This window comes from Eptatretus burgeri, chromosome 12, assembly GCF_056783735.1.
Source record: "Eptatretus burgeri isolate ZD-2024b chromosome 12, Ebu_testis_v1, whole genome shotgun sequence".
In the NCBI taxonomy this organism is placed as follows: domain Eukaryota; kingdom Metazoa; phylum Chordata; class Myxini; order Myxiniformes; family Myxinidae; genus Eptatretus; species Eptatretus burgeri.
In genome coordinates, this window is record NC_140972.1 from 62527714 (window position 1) to 62546270 (window position 18557).

The following is an 18557-nucleotide window of genomic DNA, read 5'->3' on the forward strand; positions in this document are numbered from 1 at the left end:
ATATATATATATATATATATATATATATATATCCTTGATTGACAAAGACAACAGCTCCTAAGAGGAAGTGTGCAAGCTCACCTTTGTACACACGAGCTTGACACATTTCTTTCTTTAGGCTTCATCAGCGAGACAAAATCAGTTTATAAATCAAGCTTCTCCAGGGAACATGTGTGTTGTGTGGCATCACATAATACGAAGGAAACCAGAGGTCCAAGTGGTTCAGCATGTGTCGTTTGCACAACAATGTGTCGTCACGAATGACTTCAAATTGGATTGACTGATGGATGGAAAGATGAATCAAATGGGAGAAAGCTTCAAACTATCCAACTTCAGTGGTTCTGATATCAGAAAGATATCTCAAGCTTACCTTGTACATCAACAATTGATCTATAATCGCTGTGTTGGGCCTATTATTGCTCCAGCACGACATCTTCACGGATGCAAGCTTTATGCAACAATGGCCAAATGCCAGGCTTAAAAGCTAGCAAACACTGTGACATGCATGATAAACGAAAACTCACAAAGTTACCTGCTGCAAGAATAGAGGTTGCAATAGAAATACAATATTATATTACCATTAACGAAGGGGGGAAAATTGGAAAATTAAAAACGACAGAGCTTGTAAGTACAACATAAACGAACTAATCATAATTACATCATTGGAGTACTACAGCCACAGTGATGAGAGAGGTAAAAGGTGTGTACAGTATTGTAATTATTTTACTCCTGCTGTTTTCTTCTTCAAACAACAATGCTTACAAATATAAGTACCAGCACATACATGCTAAGCATTAAATGTCAGAAGATGTGAATAAATAAGTGTTGCTAATTGCACAAATACAGAAACGTAATATAACAAAGCATTCGGTTCATCTTATTAAAGGAAAGGCTTGTTCAGCACACCATGTACTGGGAGAGCATTTTCACAAGGTCGTTGGGCTGGTAGATTATCTCACAGGTAATATACTCACCTTTCAGCTCTCTAATCTAATTTCAGCCCTCTGAAGCATTGTAATAGCCTCATGTCAATGTGATGTCCCAATGACCTGCAGTCATGGGGCATAGACAGTGCTTTCAGAAAGTATTCACACCCCTCATCTTTTGTCACATTTTGTTGTGTTGCAGCCTAAATTTGAAATGGATCATATTAAAAAAAAAATGTGGTCACCGATCCACACAAAATACTCCATAATGACAGTGAAAACATGTTTTGACAAATTTCTACAACTTAATTCGAAGTGAAAAGCTGAAATGTCTTACGTCAATAAGATGAAATAATCCAGAACTGCAGGGTCTACGGGAGTGCTCAGTTCCTCAAAACAGACCACCGGCTTGTTGTAGAAACTCTTAAGTTGCATGTTAAATCCAGGAGAATGGTACCAACCCAGCCTCGGCTGGATGTTGGCAAGCTCAAGGATGACAAAGTAGCTGAGGAGTTTGCAAACAGGCTGAGTGGAGATTTGGGGGCTCTGGGTGCTTTGGGGGACCCTGAAGAGTTGTGGAGTGCCTTCAAGACCACCGCACTTGATGTTGCAGGTAGATGTCTTCCAACTCACCGGAGGGTGAAGAATTATTTTGTCTCTCAAGGGAAACTGGATACCAATGCCCAGCATCGCAGGGCCAGGCTAAATGGCAGAGCTGAGCTGTTCAGCGAGCTGAGGCATCTTTCCAGTTGTTTCTGGAGTTCGTCAGGGTGTGTACTGGCTCCCACACTGTTCAGCACTTGTATGGACTGAATTCTGGGGAGGATGCCAGAGAGATCAAGTTGCAGTGCATCGTTTGGGAATGTCAAGTTCTCTGACCTTGATTTAGCAGATGATGCAGTCATCTTTGCGGAGACTCTCGATATCCTTTAAGGGGCCTCAAGGTGCTGAATGAGGAGTCAGAGACACTGGGATTACAGGTTTCCTGGATCAAAACTAATATCCAGGCTTTCAATGACATCTTGGATGCTGCTATCTTGTCTGTACCTGTTTGTGGTGAGAATGTTGAGGTGGCGCAGAGATTTACTTCCCTTGGCAGTGACATTCATTCATGGCTCTGCTGGCTGTGGGCCAGAGGTCAACAGACATCTGGGTCGGGCCTGGGGAGTCATGGATTCAATGGATCATGGGGTGTGGCACTGTCGGTAACTGTGTGGGAGGATGAAATTCTGAGACTTCAGGTCCTTGGTGATTCCAGTCTTGCTCTATGGATGTGAGACTTGGGCTCTCATCATGGATCTGAGACTTGGGCTCTCATCATGGATCTGAGACGGAGACTTAATCCCTTTGGTACCAGGTCTCTTCGGAGAATCCTTGGCTATCGCTGGTCGGACTTTGTGTCCAATGAGCAGTTACTGAAAGAGATTCAAATGGGATTTGTTGCCTGCATAGTACGTGAGCATCAGCTGCGGCTGTATGGACATGTGGCTCATTTTCCTGATGCTGATCCTGCTCACCAGATTCTCTCAGCGAGCGAGTCTCATGAGTGGATGAGGCCAACGGGCCGACCACGTGCCTTGTGGTTACAGCAGGTTGATCATCATCTCAAGGAGATGGGGTTGGGCCAGGCATCTGCCTGAGGGATGGCCAGACGGAGACGCCTGGAGTACCGGTGGAAAGTGGACTCAGCAACGCGTTGTTCTGGCGCAATGCTCCCACACCTGACCTGACCTGACCTGATAAGCTGAAATGTCTTATGTCAATAAGTATTCAACCCCCTCCCCCCACCCCCCTCCATACTCCGAGTCAATACTTTGAAGAAGCACCTTCAGCAGTGATTGCAGGTTCGAGTCTTGTGAGGAATGTCTGTATCAACTTTGCACATCTGGATTTGGGGATTTTCTCCCATTCTTCCTTCTAAATTCTCTCAAGCTCCGTCAAGTTTGATGGGGAGCGTCGGCGAACAGCAATCTTCACGTCTTTCCACAAATTGTCAATGGGATTCAAGTCTGGACTTTTGCCAGGCCACTCGAGGACTTTCACGTTATTGGTCTGAAGCCTTTTAGTGTTGTTTTGGGCTGTATGTTTGGGGTTATTGTCCTGTTGGTACATAAATCTTTGCCAGAGTCTAAGGTCTTTTGCACTCTGATGCAGGTTATCTTCAAGGAATTGCCTGTATTTTGGCTCCATTCATTGTTCCCTATGTCCTACAAGTCTCCCAGTCCCTGCTGCTGAAAAGCATCCCCATAGCATGATACTGCCACCACAATGCTTCACAGGAGGGATGGTGTTAGATGGGTGATTAGCTGTGCTTGCTTTCTGCCAGACATAGCACTTTTCATTCAGGCCAAAAAGTTCAATTTTCATCTCATCAAACCACAGAATATTTTGCCTCATGTTCCGAGGCTTTCACATGCCTTTTTGCAAACTCCAGGTGTGCTGTAATTTCTCACGAGTGGCTTCCGTCTGGCCAATCTCCCATAAAGCCTAGATTTGTGAAGCGCTGCAGAGATTGTCCTTTTGGAAGGTTCTTCCTTCTTCGCCAAGGAATTATGTCGTTCCGTCAGAGTGGTCATTGAGTTCTTGGTCACATCTCCCTGACTAAGGTTCTTCTTGCCTAGTTGCTCAGTTTGGTTGGATGGCTAGCTCCAGAAAGAGTCGGGGTAGTTCCATATTCTTCCCATTTCCTAATGATGGAGCTCACTGTGCTTTTGGGAACTTTCAACACTAGAAATTGTTTTATACCCTTCCCCAGATCTATACCTTCTCACAATTCTACCATGGTGGAGTTTCTGCTCTGAGATGCACTGTCGACTCTGGGACCTGATATAGAAAGGTGTGTTTATTTCTCAATCGTGTCTAATCAATTGAATTGGCCACAGGTGGACTCCAATGAAGTTGTAGAGACAACTCAAGGATGACCAAAATAAATTGGATGCACCTGAGCTCAATTTGGAGTGTCATAGCATAGGGGTTGAATACTTATTGACACAAGACATTTCTGATTTTCATTTTTGATTAATTTGTAAAAATTTCTAAAAACATGTTTTCATTTTGTCATTATGGGGTATTTTGTGTTGATCGGTGATAAAAAAATTCAACTTGAATCCATTTTAAATTCAGGCTGTAACACAGAAAAAATGTGACAAAAGTCAAGAGCTGTGCATATTTTCTGAAAGCATTGTAAGACCATCCAAAGATTGTTCAGCAGGTACTAAGAGATTATTAATATCAGTGTGATTGTGGTTATAAAACAAAAAAACAAAGAAAACAAGCAGTCATAGACTGCTACTTACGAAATCGTCAACTTGACCTCTGACCTTGTCTAATAAAAGCTGTCTCGAGAGAAGGTAGAGACGCAAACCAGAAGTTTCAATGATGATTCTGTACCAAACCATCAAAAATCGAATGTTTTGGATGTTTGACCTCACTGTGACCTTGACCTTTGACCGATTTTGACCAAAATCTAATCAGCGCAAGCCACCACCCTCCTGAATCACGTGGTGTAATTTGACATTGGTTGCTTCTTCCATTCTCGAGTTATCATTTTTTGGATGTTTGACCTCACTGTGACCTTGACCTTTGACCGATTTTGACCAAAATCTAATCAGCGCTAGCCATCACCCTCCTGAATCACGTGGTGTAATTTGACATTGGTAGCTTCTTCCGTTCTCGAGTTATCGTGCCTACAAACAAACAAACAAACAAACAAACAAACAAGCAGTCATAGACTGGTACTTACGAAATCGTCAACTTGACCTCTGACTTTGTCTAATAAAAGCTGTCTCTGGAGAAGGTAGCGACGCAAACCAGAAGTTTCTACCATTATTCTGTACCAAACCATCAAAAATTGAATTTTTGACCCAACTGTGACCTTGACCTTTGACCGATTTTGACCAAAATCTAATCAGCACGAGCCATCACCCTCCTGAATCACGTGGTGTAATTTGACATTGGCAGCTTCTTCCGTTCTCGAGTTATCGTGCCTACAAACAAACAAACAGACACAAAGTCATCAATATACTTACGAAATCTTTAGATTTCGTAAGTAACAAACAAACAGAAACGGAAGTCATCAATATACTTACGAAATCTTTAGATTTCGTAAGTAAAAATTGTCCCGCATCGATGATGGCATTATCCAACACAACATGAAAATGAAAGTTGTGTAGACATAGCCCATTCCCTGGGGAATCAAATTCAGACCTGATCACTCAGGAATAAGCATACTCCTACCAATCTAAGCCGTAAGTTATTTGTTTCGAAAAGTTTGCACTAAGGCCTAAGTCACATTTGCTCTACGGCGAGGATACGGCAGCCATACGCCCTCTGAATTGACAGAAACGTGCGGTGGCCGCAGAGTTTCTGAGGTGGCCTCAGGGTGTCCCTACACCGTTTGGCTATATTTTACAGGGCGTAAGGCTGCCGTGGAATTATAACGCGGAGTTATAACTTTTTTCATTTCTACATTTGCCGTAGCAATTCGACAAGCCGAAAAAAAAAAACTGGCGAAAAATTAAATAAAAATTAACCCATTCCTTACCGTCCGTCTGGCCGCACATTCACCTTCGGGCCCCCCTGCGGGCACCTTCTGTCTGCCTTGAAAATTCTATGGCCGCTGCAGGAACGCGCCCTAAGGTCACCGTGCGACATCAAATCAAAGACCGCACGGCAAGCCCACGTTTTCGGTCTCCACAATTTATAAATACGCCGTGCAGCTCCCCGAAAAAAAAAAAAAAAAACATATGTGACCGTGGAAATACTGCGGCCGCCGCATAATTGCTAGTGGCCGTAGATTTTGGAGACCCCACGGCTGCCGTGGCAAATGTGACTTAGGCCTAAATACGCCGTGCGGCTCCCCCCCAAAAAAAACATATTTGACTGCTACATTGTGTGACCATGGAAATACTGCGGCCGCCGTATAATTGCTAGTGGCCGTAGATTTTGGAGACCCCACGGCCGCCGTGGCAAATGTGACCAAGGCCTTAATTAACAGATTTCATATTTTTAAAATTAAAATACACGACATGGCCAAAAGTATGCAGACACCACGTCTAATTAGTAGATTCGGCTATTTCAGCCACACCCTTTGCTGACAGGTGGATAAAATCAAGCACACAGCCATGCAATCTCCATAGACAAACATCGACAGTGGAATGGGCCAGACTGAAGAGCTCAGTGACTTTCAACATGGCACAGTAATAGGATGGCACCTTTCCAACAAATCAGTTCCTCAAATTTCTGCCCTGCTAGAGCTGCCCCGGTCAACTGTAAGTGCTGTTATTGTGAAGTGGAAACGTCTCTGAGCAACAACAGCTCAGCAGTGAAGTGGTCGGCCAGACAAGCGCACAGAACGGGACCGCCAAGCGCTGAAGCGCATAGCACGAATAAATCGTCTGTTGTCAGTTGCCACACTCACGACCGAGTTCCAAACTGCCTCTGGAAGCAAAGTCAGCACAAACGAAATGGGTTTCCATGGCCAAGCAGCCACGCACAAGCCTAAGATCACCATGCACAATGCCAAGCTTCGGCTGGAGTGGTATAATGCTCACTGCTATTGGACTCTGGAGCAGTGGAAATGCGTTCTCTGGAGTGATGAATCACGCTTCACTATCTGGCAGTCCGATGGATGAATCTGGGTTTGGCAGATGCCAGGAGAACTCGACCTGGCTGAATGCAGTGCCAACTGTAAAGTTTGGTGGAGGAGGAATAATGGTCTGGTGCTGTTTTTCATGGGTCGGGCTAGGCCCTTTAGTTCCAGTGAAGGGAAATCTTAACGTTACAGCATACAATGATGTTCTAGACAATTCTGTGCTTCCAACTTTGTGGCAACAGTTTGGGGAAGGCCCTTTCCTGTTTCAGCATGACAATGCCCCCATGCACAAAGCGAGGTCCATACAGAAATGGTTTGTCGAGATCAGTGTGGAAGTACTTGACCAATCTGCACAGAGCCCTGACCTCAACCCCATCAAACAGCTTTGGGATGAATTGGAACGCTGACTGCGAGCCAGACCTAATCGCCCAACATCAGTGTCTGAATTCACTCATGCTCTTCTGGCTAATTGAAGTAAATCCCCACAGCAATATTCCAATATCTAGTAGAAAGCCTTCCCAGAAGAGTGGAGGCTGTTACAGCAGTGAAGGGGGGGACCAACTCCATATTCATGCCCGTGATTTCGAAACGAGATGTTGGACGAGCAGGTGTCCACATACTTTTGGCCATGTGGTGTACATTTCATGTCAATGACTTGTCACTCAACCATTTTATGATGCAATATATGACCCGTCATTACATCATTGGTATCTCTGAAATTGAGGTGCAAACACTTGCCAAGGGGTAATCAATTTATTAGGTCCACAGAGATAGCAATATTTTGACACCTCCCTACCCCAACTGCATCCCCCCCCCCAACCCAACGCTCCCTCTGTTGTGCACGATACATATCTCTTCCCTCCCCTCTTCTAAGTCTTACCTCTTCCCAACCTCCTTTCCATTCTCCATATTTCTCTCATGCTTCATATCCTTCTCTTGTCTTTCTAAGTTTTACATAACTCCCACCAACACCCAGATGTACCCCCCTAACCCCCAGCCCCCCCTCCCTATACACACACTGGCTGTGCATATAAAATAAATTGATGACCCAAATTAATAGATTAAGGGGAGAATACATGACCATCATTTTAATCATCAGTCTCTGACATACATTTATCATGCCTTCAGGCTTCATCCTCAAGTGTTGATGATGATGATGATGTTGACATCGATGTGTATATACATTTGTTTGTGTCAGTATTTATTTATGGTTTGATGAGAGTGATAGAGAGACAAATAAAGACAATCTTAATGCTTTGATGGAATTCAACCGCCGAGTGTCATGTTCATTTTTACGAAATGATCATTTGTTGCAGACGTGACATATTATGAGAACATGTTCACACCGACATTTTTCAGTTGCACTACATCCCATGGCTTTCACTAGTTTACCAGTCACAATGCCTCATCGGGGAAGGAAAACATGCCAACAGGCTCTCATCACGCAGCTCACCAAGACATATAAACCCTTCCTCCCGCATGTGATAAATTGAAAATGTTGGGTCCCCCACTCCACCCTATAATTGCTTAGGTTTAGCCGAGGAAAAGGGTATTGATCCAAAGCCTCATATCAGCGCTGAGCGAGCTTGTGACAGGTGCGGGTCGAGAGCTTCCTTGTACGATGACTCGCGCGTGACAGGGCTCCAACTCTCAGGCAGGCCGGGTCTTGCTGCCTCTTGGCCATTACTCCTGTTGGCCAGATTAACAAGGCACTTGAAATGCAAGTTTGTTCCATCCTACCAGGAAAATGCCAAATGTGCTCTCTGTATTCCAGCTAGGAAAAGGTTCAAAGGGAAAATTTTTATGTTGTTATGTTATTGCAGCTTTTATTATACGAGTGCGTTCTAAAGGCTAATGATAACATGTCATATTCCTCGACAAGCAATGCAAGGTGTTATTGCATATTATAGCACAGGTAGGACACAAGCTAATGTATTAATAATTTCCTTAAAATGTATGTATATATATATATATATATATATATATATATATATATATATATATATATATATATATATATATATATATATATATATATATATATATATGTACATGTATATATACACATATATATGTATATATATATATATATATATATATATATATATATACATATATATATACACATATATATATATATATATATATATATATATATATATATATATATATATATATATATATATATATATATATATATATATATATATATATATATATATATATATATATATATATATATATATATATATACACATATATATATATATATATATATATATATATATATATATATATATATATATATATATATATATATATATATATATATATATATATATATATATATATATATATATATGAAAGCCACATCCAAGCAAAAAAGTAACTACATCTATTCTCCTAATTTAAGTAATAAACAAGCAAGAGCAGACCTGGTCTCAGACTAACTCTGTGATCTGCTCCTGCTTGTGTATTACTTTTTGGCGGTTGCACCTTTTTTATTTTTTGGACTTTTTTGACTTCGTCCGAAACGGGGACTTATGGATTTGTTCTCATTTTTAATGTTAGTTCGTGCATGTGTCCGCATCTCACGTCATGAAAATACTCCCTCAAATTTTTGTGAAATCGTACCAAACTTCCGGTCTGTATCTACCGCTCGATTCTGTATGACCAAAGGTTTTTTTTTGAAATGCTTTAAAAAAAAAATTTTTTTTAATTCTTTGAAAAACAAAACCTTTTTAATTGTTTGAAAAAGAATTTTTTTTTCAACTTCAATTGCTTATCAAAATGTAGTATGAATATTGCAACTAAATTTGTGCAAAAGAAATCTGTATTATAATTAGTGTAAATCGTGATAAATTTATAAATAAATTATAAATAAACAAAGTTATTTATAAATAAATTTGAGAAATGACAACACAGCAACTCACAAAGTTGTTATGCTCAGTTTAAACAAGTCTGTCTCCACAGTGACGTGTGGTGAGGTGTTTTGAATTATGTGCAGGTGTGAAGTGTTTTTAATAATGCGGCGGTTACGAGGCGGGGAGATGTTTTGAATAATGTGGTGGTGAGTATTTTTACCCTCGCTGGAGGATAGGGTATTACACTTGGGTCCGTTTGTTTGTTTTGTCCTCACAGAACTTTGTTTTTCTCTTCAACCGCTTGTCTGATTGAGATGACAATTTCACCATAAGAGCGACAACTCATGTGGAATGTTTTATTGATAATTATGACGTTATAGGTCAAGTGGCATGGCAGCCATGTTGGAAAAATGGAAAAACTTTGGACCTCTATTTCTGACACCGCATCAAGGAAAAAAATTGAAACTTGGCACACGGCAAGTGATGGGAAATAAGTGTGATTTTTATGACATCAGGGGTGCCTTCATTATGACATCATAATTGCAAATGCTACATCTGACCAGTATGAAAATTTTTGAGGGTCATCTTGGGATAAAATGGATCACAGAAAAAAATTTGGTGAGGTCATCTGTCACGTGATTCGGCAGCTATATTGTTTTCATAAAAAAGAAACCTTCAAAAATATTCTTCCTGAAGTGGCTGAACAGATTGAAGCGAAACTTTACACGTATGACTGACTATCAATGAGGAACAAAAGATTCACATATATGATGTCATCGGTCACATGGTTTGGCAGCCATATTCGAGTTACCCTAAAACCTATAAAAAAAATCTTCTCCAAAATAGCTGGACAGATCGAGGGGAAACTTCACACAAATATTTCCCAAGCCATGGGTGTACAAGTTTGTGAAGGAATAATTGATAGGTCACATGGTTTGGCAGCCATATTGGGTTGAAGAAATATATTATGTTTTCTCTGGAACCGTTTAATCAATTGACGTGAAATTTCACAATTGTGATCTGGTAGAGATACGGAATACATGTTTTAAATTTGAACTTGATCGGATGCATGGTCTGCAAGCCAGAATTATTTAAGGTTTTTGATATGGGTACTCTTTTAAAATTACTTATCGATTTATTTATTTAACTAAGGCTCACTTGGCTGTGCCTGGATGGGTTTGAGGGAAGAGGTAGAGGAGTAGCAGCTGAAACATGAATCCTATCCAGGTTCCTCCTGATGACTTCATCTTTGCTTTTTGATTGTTCATGTTCCTTCTGATTACTCCAATGCAGGACTGCACCGATTTGGTCTTCATCTCATGTGAATTGAATCTATTTTAATCCCAGTCTAAATTAAATTGACAAATAATAAATGTCATGGGTCAGGGTCAGGTGTCCGATCAAAGCGGGACGTCTTGGTATCCGGCCATCACTGCCAGCAGTTATAAAGTGGCAGTTCTTATTATGTCTCTTAATAATTGCGTTTTAATAACATGGTGATGAGTGTGGTTTGATTAATGTCGTGGTGAGGTGTTTTGAATTTCATGTCATTCACATGGTGGTGAGGTGTTTTTCGTAACGAGGTGGTGCGGTGTCTTGAATTAGGTGTTGGTGGTGCAGAGTTTTTTTATAACATGGTGGTATGGTGTTTCGAATAATGTGGTGGTGAGGTGGTTTTGATAACGTGGTGCTGAGGTGTTTTTAATAATGTTATTGTGAGGTGTTTTTAATATTGTGATTGTGAGGTGTTTTTAATCATGTGATTGTGAGGTGTTTTTAATCATGTGATTGTGAGGTGTTTTTAATAATGTGATGGTGAGGAGTTTTTAAATAATGTTTTGGTGAGATGTTTTAATATGTGATTGTGAGGCATTTATAATCATGTTGTGGTGAGGTGTTTTTAAAATTGTGATTGTGAGGTTTTTTTAATAATGCTATGGTGAGGTGTTTTTAATCATGTTGTGGTGAGGTGTTTTTAATAATGTGATTGTGAGGTTTTTTTAATAATGCTATGGTGAGGTGTTTTTAATAATGTTATGGTGAGGTGTTTTTAATAATGTTATGGTGAGGTGTTTTTAATAATGTGATTGTGAGGTGTTTTTAATAATGTTGTGGTGAGGTGTTTTTAATAATGTCATTGTGAGGTGTTTTTAATAATGTGATTGTGAGGTATTTTTAATAATGTTGTGGTGAGGTGTTTTTAATAATGTTATGGTGAGGAGTTTTTAATAATGTGATTGTGAGGTGTTTTTAATAATGTGATTGTGAGGTGTTTTTAATCATGTTGTGGTGAGGTGTTTTTAATATTGTGATTGTGAGGTGTTTTTAATAATGTGATTGTGATGTGTTTTTAATCATGTTGTGGTGAGGTGTTTTTAATAATGTGATTGTGAGGTGTTTTTAATAATGTGATTGTGAGGTGTTTTTAATCATGTTGTGGTGAGGTGTTTTTAATATTGTGATTGTGAGGTGTTTTTAATAACGTGATTGTGAGGTGTTTTTAATAATGTGATTGTGAGGTGTTTTTAATAATGTGATGGTGAGGTGTTTTTAATAATGTGATTGTGAGGTGTTTTTAATATTGTGATTGTGAGGTATTTTTAAAAATGTGATTGTTAGGTGTTTTTAATAATGTGATTGTGAGGTGTTTTTAATCATGTTGTGGTGGTGTTTTTAATATTGTGATTGTGAGGTGTTTTTATAAATGTTGTGGTGGTGTTTTTAATATTGTGATTGTGAGGTGTTTTTATAAATGTTATGGTGAGGTGTTTTTAATCATGTGATTGTGAGGTGTTTTTAATCATGTGATTGTGAGGTGTTTTTAATCATGTGATTGTGAGGTGTTTTTAATCATGTGATTGTGAGGTGTTTTTCATGGTGTTATGGTGAGGTGTTTTTAATAATGTGATTGTGAGGTGTTTTTAATAATGTGATTGTGAGGTGTTTTTAATAATGTTATGGTGAGGTGTTTTTAATCATGTGATTGTGAGGTGTTTTTCATAATGTGATTGTGAGGTGTTTTTAATCATGTTGTGGTGAGGTGTTTTTAATAATGTGATTGTGAGGTGTTTTTAATAATGTTATGGTGAGGTGTTTTTAATCATGTGATTGTGAGGTGTTTTTCATGATGTTATGGTGAGGTGTTTTTAATAATGTTATGGTGAGGTGTTTTTAATCATGTGATTGTGAGGTGTTTTAATAATGTTGTGGTGAGGTGTTTTTAATAATGTGATTGTGAGGTGTTTTTAATAATGTGATTGTGAGGTGTTTTTAATAATGTTGTGGTGAGGTGTTTTTAATCATGTGATTGTGAGGTGTTTTTAATAATGTGATGGTGAGGTGTTTTTAATCATGTTGTGTTGAGGTGTTTTTAACAATGTGATTGTGAGGTGTTTTAATATTGTGATTGTTTGGTGTTTTTAATAATGTGATTGTGAGGTGTTTTTAATCATGTTGTGGTGAGGTGTTTTTAATAATGTGATTGTGAGGTGTTTTTAATAATGTGATTGTGAGGTGTTTTAATAATGTTGTGGTGAGGTGTTTTTAATAATGTGATTGTGAGGTGTTTTTAATAATGTTGTGGTGAGGTGTTTTTAATAATGTGATTGTGAGGTGTTTTTAATAATGTTATGGTGAGGTGTTTTTAATCATGTGATTGTGAGGTGTTTTTCATGATGTTATGGTGAGGTGTTTTTAATAATGTTATGGTGAGGTGTTTTTAATCATGTGATTGTGAGGTGTTTTAATAATGTTGTGGTGAGGTGTTTTTAAGAATGTGATTGTGAGGTGTTTTTAATCATGTTGTGGTAAGGTGTTTTTAATAATGCTATGGTGAGGTGTTTTTAATCATGTTGTGGTGAGGTGTTTTTAATCATGTGATTGTGAGGTGTTTTTAATAATGTGATTGTGAGGTGTTTTTAATAATGTGATTGTGAGGTGTTTTTAATAATGTTATGGTGAGGTGTTTTTAATCATGTTGTGGTGACGTGTTTTTAATCATGTTGTGGTGAGGTGTTTTTAATAATGTGATTGTGAGGTGTTTTTAATAATGTTGTGGTGAGGTGTTTTTAATAATGTTATGGTGAGGTGTTTTTAATAATGTTATGGTGAGGTGTTTTTAATAATGTGATTGTGAGGTGTTTTTAATCACGTTGTGGTGAGGTGTTTTTAATAATGTGATTGTGAGGTGTTTTTAATAATGTTATGGTGAGGTGTTTTTAATCATGTGATTGTGAGGTGTTTTTCATGATGTTATGGTGAGGTGTTTTTAATAATGTTATGGTGAGGTGTTTTTAATCATGTGATTGTGAGGTGTTTTAATAATGTTGTGGTGAGGTGTTTTTAAGAATGTGATTGTGAGGTGTTTTTAATCATGTTGTGGTGAGGTGTTTTTAATAATGCTATGGTGAGGTGTTTTTAATCATGTTGTGGTGAGGTGTTTTTAATCATGTGATTGTGAGGTGTTTTTAATATTGTGATTGTGAGGTGTTTTTAATAATGTGATTGTGAGGTGTTTTTAATAATGTTATGGTGAGGTGTTTTTAATCATGTTGTGGTGACGTGTTTTTAATCATGTTGTGGTGAGGTGTTTTTAATAATGTGATTGCGAGATGTTTTTAATAATGTTGTGGTGAGGTGTTTTTAATAATGTTATGGTGAGGTGTTTTTAATAATGTTATGGTGAGGTGTTTTTCATAATGTGATTGTGAGGTGTTTTAATAATGTTGTGGTGAGGTGTTTTTAATAATGTCATTGTGAGGTGTTTTTAATAATGTGATGTTGAGGTATTTTTAATAATGTTGTGGTGAGGTGTTTTTAATAATGTTATGGTGAGGAGTTTTTAATAATGTGATTGTGAGGTGTTTTTAATAATGTGATTGTGAGGTGTTTTTAATCATGTTGTGATGAGCTGTTTTTAATAATGTGATTGTGAGGTGTTTTTAATAATGTGATTGTGTGGTGTTTTTAATCATGTTGTGGTGTGGTGTTTTTAATATTGTGATTGTGAGGTGTTTTTAATAATGTGATTGTGAGGTGTTTTTAATCATGTTGTGGTGAGGTGTTTTTAATAATGTGATTGTGAGGTGTTTTTAATAATGTGATTGTGAGGTGTTTTTAATCATGTTGTGGTGAGGTGTTTTTAATATTTTAATTGTGAGGTATTTTTAAAAATGTGATTGTTAGGTGTTTTTAATAATGTGATTGTGAGGTGTTTTTAATCATGTTGTGGTGGTGTTTTTAATATTGTGATTGTGAGATGTTTTTATAAATGTTGTGGTGGTGTTTTTAATATTGTGATTGTGAGGTGTTTTTATAAATGTTGTGGTGAGGTGTTTTTAATATTGTGATTGTGAGGTGTTTTTAATAATGTGATTGTGAGGTGTTTTTAATAATGTGATTGTGAGGTGTTTTTAATAATGTGATGGTGAGGTGTTTTTAATAATGTGATTGTGAGGTGTTTTTAATAATGTGATTGTGAGGTGTTTTTAATCATGTGATTGTGAGGTGTTTTTCATGATGTTATGGTGAGGTGTTTTTAATAATGTTATGGTGAGGTGTTTTTAATCATGTGATTGTGAGGTGTTTTTAATCATGTGATTGTGAGGTGTTTTTCATGATGTTATGGTGAGGTGTTTTTAATAATGTGATTGTGAGGTGTTTTTAATAATGTTATGGTGAGGTGTTTTTAATCATGTGATTGTGAGGTGTTTTTCATAATGTGATTGTGAGGTGTTTTTAATCATGTTGTGGTGAGGTGTTTTTAATAATGTGATTGTGAGGTGTTTTTAATAATGTTATGGTGAGGTGTTTTTAATCATGTGATTGTGAGGTGTTTTTCATGATGTTATGGTGAGGTGTTTTTAATAATGTTATGGTGAGGTGTTTTTAATCATGTGATTGTGAGGTGTTTTAATAATGTTGTGGTGAGGTGTTTTTAATAATGTGATTGTGAGGTGTTTTTAATAATGTGTTTGTGAGGTGTTTTTAATAATGTTGTGGTGAGGTGTTTTTAATCATGTGATTGTGAGGTGTTTTTAATAATGTGATGGTGAGGTGTTTTTAATCATGTTGTGTTGAGGTGTTTTTAACAATGTGATTGTGAGGTGTTTTTAATATTGTGATTGTTTGGTGTTTTTAATAATGTGATTGTGAGGTGTTTTTAATCATGTTGTGGTGAGGTGTTTTTAATAATGTGATTGTGAGGTGTTTTTAATAATGTGATTGTGAGGTGTTTTAATAATGTTGTGGTGAGGTGTTTTTAATAATGTGATTGTGAGGTGTTTTTAATAATGTGATGGTGAGGTGTTTTTAATCATGTTGTGTTGAGGTGTTTTTAACAATGTGATTGTGAGGTGTTTTTAATAACGTGATTGTGAGGTGTTTTTAATAATGTGATTGTGAGGTGTTTTTAATAATGTGATGGTGAGGTGTTTTTAATAATGTGATTGTGAGGTGTTTTTAATATTGTGATTGTGAGGTATTTTTAAAAATGTGATTGTTAGGTGTTTTTAATAATGTGATTGTGAGGTGTTTTTAATCATGTTGTGGTGGTGTTTTTAATATTGTGATTGTGAGGTGTTTTTATAAATGTTGTGGTGGTGTTTTTAATATTGTGATTGTGAGGTGTTTTTATAAATGTTATGGTGAGGTGTTTTTAATCATGTGATTGTGAGGTGTTTTTAATCATGTGATTGTGAGGTGTTTTTAATCATGTGATTGTGAGGTGTTTTTAATCATGTGATTGTGAGGTGTTTTTCATGATGTTATGGTGAGGTGTTTTTAATAATGTGATTGTGAGGTGTTTTTAATAATGTGATTGTGAGGTGTTTTTAATAATGTTATGGTGAGGTGTTTTTAATCATGTGATTGTGAGGTGTTTTTCATAATGTGATTGTGAGGTGTTTTTAATCATGTTGTGGTGAGGTGTTTTTAATAATGTGATTGTGAGGTGTTTTTAATAATGTTATGGTGAGGTGTTTTTAATCATGTGATTGTGAGGTGTTTTTCATGATGTTATGGTGAGGTGTTTTTAATAATGTTATGGTGAGGTGTTTTTAATCATGTGATTGTGAGGTGTTTTAATAATGTTGTGGTGAGGTGTTTTTAATAATGTGATTGTGAGGTGTTTTTAATAATGTGATTGTGAGGTGTTTTTAATAATGTTGTGGTGAGGTGTTTTTAATCATGTGATTGTGAGGTGTTTTTAATAATGTGATGGTGAGGTGTTTTTAATCATGTTGTGTTGAGGTGTTTTTAACAATGTGATTGTGAGGTGTTTTTAATATTGTGATTGTTTGGTGTTTTTAATAAGGTGATTGTGAGGTGTTTTTAATCATGTTGTGGTGAGGTGTTTTTAATAATGTGATTGTGAGGTGTTTTTAATAATGTGATTGTGAGGTGTTTTAATAATGTTGTGGTGACGTGTTTTTAATAATGTGATTGTGAGGTGTTTTTAATAATGTTGTGGTGAGGTGTTTTTAATAATGTGATTGTGAGGTGTTTTTAATAATGTTATGGTGAGGTGTTTTTAATCATGTGATTGTGAGGTGTTTTTCATGATGTTATGGTGAGGTGTTTTTAATAATGTTATGGTGAGGTGTTTTTAATCATGTGATTGTGAGGTGTTTTAATAATGTTGTGGTGAGGTGTTTTTAAGAATGTGATTGTGAGGTGTTTTTAATCATGTTGTGGTGAGGTGTTTTTAATAATGCTATGGTGAGGTGTTTTTAATCATGTTGTGGTGAGGTGTTTTTAATCATGTGATTGTGAGGTGTTTTTAATATTGTGATTGTGAGGTGTTTTTAATAATGTGATTGTGAGGTGTTTTTAATAATGTTATGGTGAGGTGTTTTTAATCATGTTGTGGTGACGTGTTTTTAATCATGTTGTGGTGAGGTGTTTTTAATAATGTTATTGTGAGGTGTTTTTAATAATGTTGTGGTGAGGTGTTTTTAATAATGTTATGGTGAGGTGTTTTTCATAATGTTATGGTGAGGTGTTTTTAATAATGTGATTGTGAGGTGTTTTTAATCATGTTGTGGTGAGGTGTTTTTAATAATGTGATTGTGAGGTGTTTTTAATAATGTTATGGTGAGGTGTTTTTAATCATGTGATTGTGAGGTGTTTTTCATGATGTTATGGTGAGGTGTTTTTAATAATGTTATGGTGAGGTGTTTTTAATCATGTGATTGTGAGGTGTTTTAATAATGTTGTGGTGAGGTGTTTTTAAGAATGTGATTGTGAGGGGTTTTTAATCATGTTGTGGTGAGGTGTTTTTAATAATGCTATGGTGAGGTGTTTTTAATCATGTTGTGGTGAGGTGTTTTAATCATGTGATTGTGAGGTGTTTTTAATATTGTGATTGTGAGGTGATTTTAATATTGTGATTGAGAGGTGTTTTTATTAATGTTATGGTGAGATGTTTTTAATCATGTTGTGGTGACGTGTATTTAATCATGTTGTGGTGAGGTGTATTTAATAAAGTGATTGTGAGGTGTATTTAATAATGTTGTGGTGAGGTGTTTTTAATAATGTTATGGTGAGGTGTTTTTAATAATGTTATGGTGAGGTGTTTTTCATAATGTGATTGTGAGGTGTTTTAATAATGTTGTGGTGAGGTGTTTTTAATAATGTCATTGTGAGGTGTTTTTAATAATGTGATGGTGAGGTATTTTTAATAATGTTGTGGTGAGGTGTTTTTAATAATGTTATGGTGAGGGGTTTTTAATAATGTGATTGTGAGGTGTTTTTAATAATGTGATTGTGAGGTGTTTTTAATCATGTTGTGGTGAGGTGTTTTTAATAATGTGATTGTGAGGTGTTTTTAATAATGTGATTGTGAGGTGTTTTTAATCATGTTGTGGTGAGGTGTTTTTAATATTGTGATTGTGAGGTGTTTTTAATAATGTGATTGTGAGGTGTTTTTAATCATGTTGTGGTGAGGTGTTTTTAATAATGTGATTGTGAGGTGTTTTTAATAATGTGATTGTGAGGTGTTTTTAATCATGTTGTGGTGAGGTGTTTTTAATATTGTGATTGTGAGGTATTTTTAAAAATGTGATTGTTAGGTGTTTTTAATAATGTGATTGTGAGGTGTTTTTAATCATGTTGTGGTGGTGTTTTTAATATTGTGATTGTGAGATGTTTTTATAAATGTTGTGGTGGTGTTTTTAA

General features: G+C 36.8%; 1 protein-coding gene across 8 annotated transcripts in view; it reads left to right on the forward strand.

Moving 5' to 3' along the window:
* The window catches only part of LOC147015753 (transcription factor COE3-like), a 353977-nt gene that overhangs the window by 246852 nt on the left and 88568 nt on the right, over positions 1-18557 (forward strand). The gene's annotated exons all lie outside the window — the stretch shown is intronic.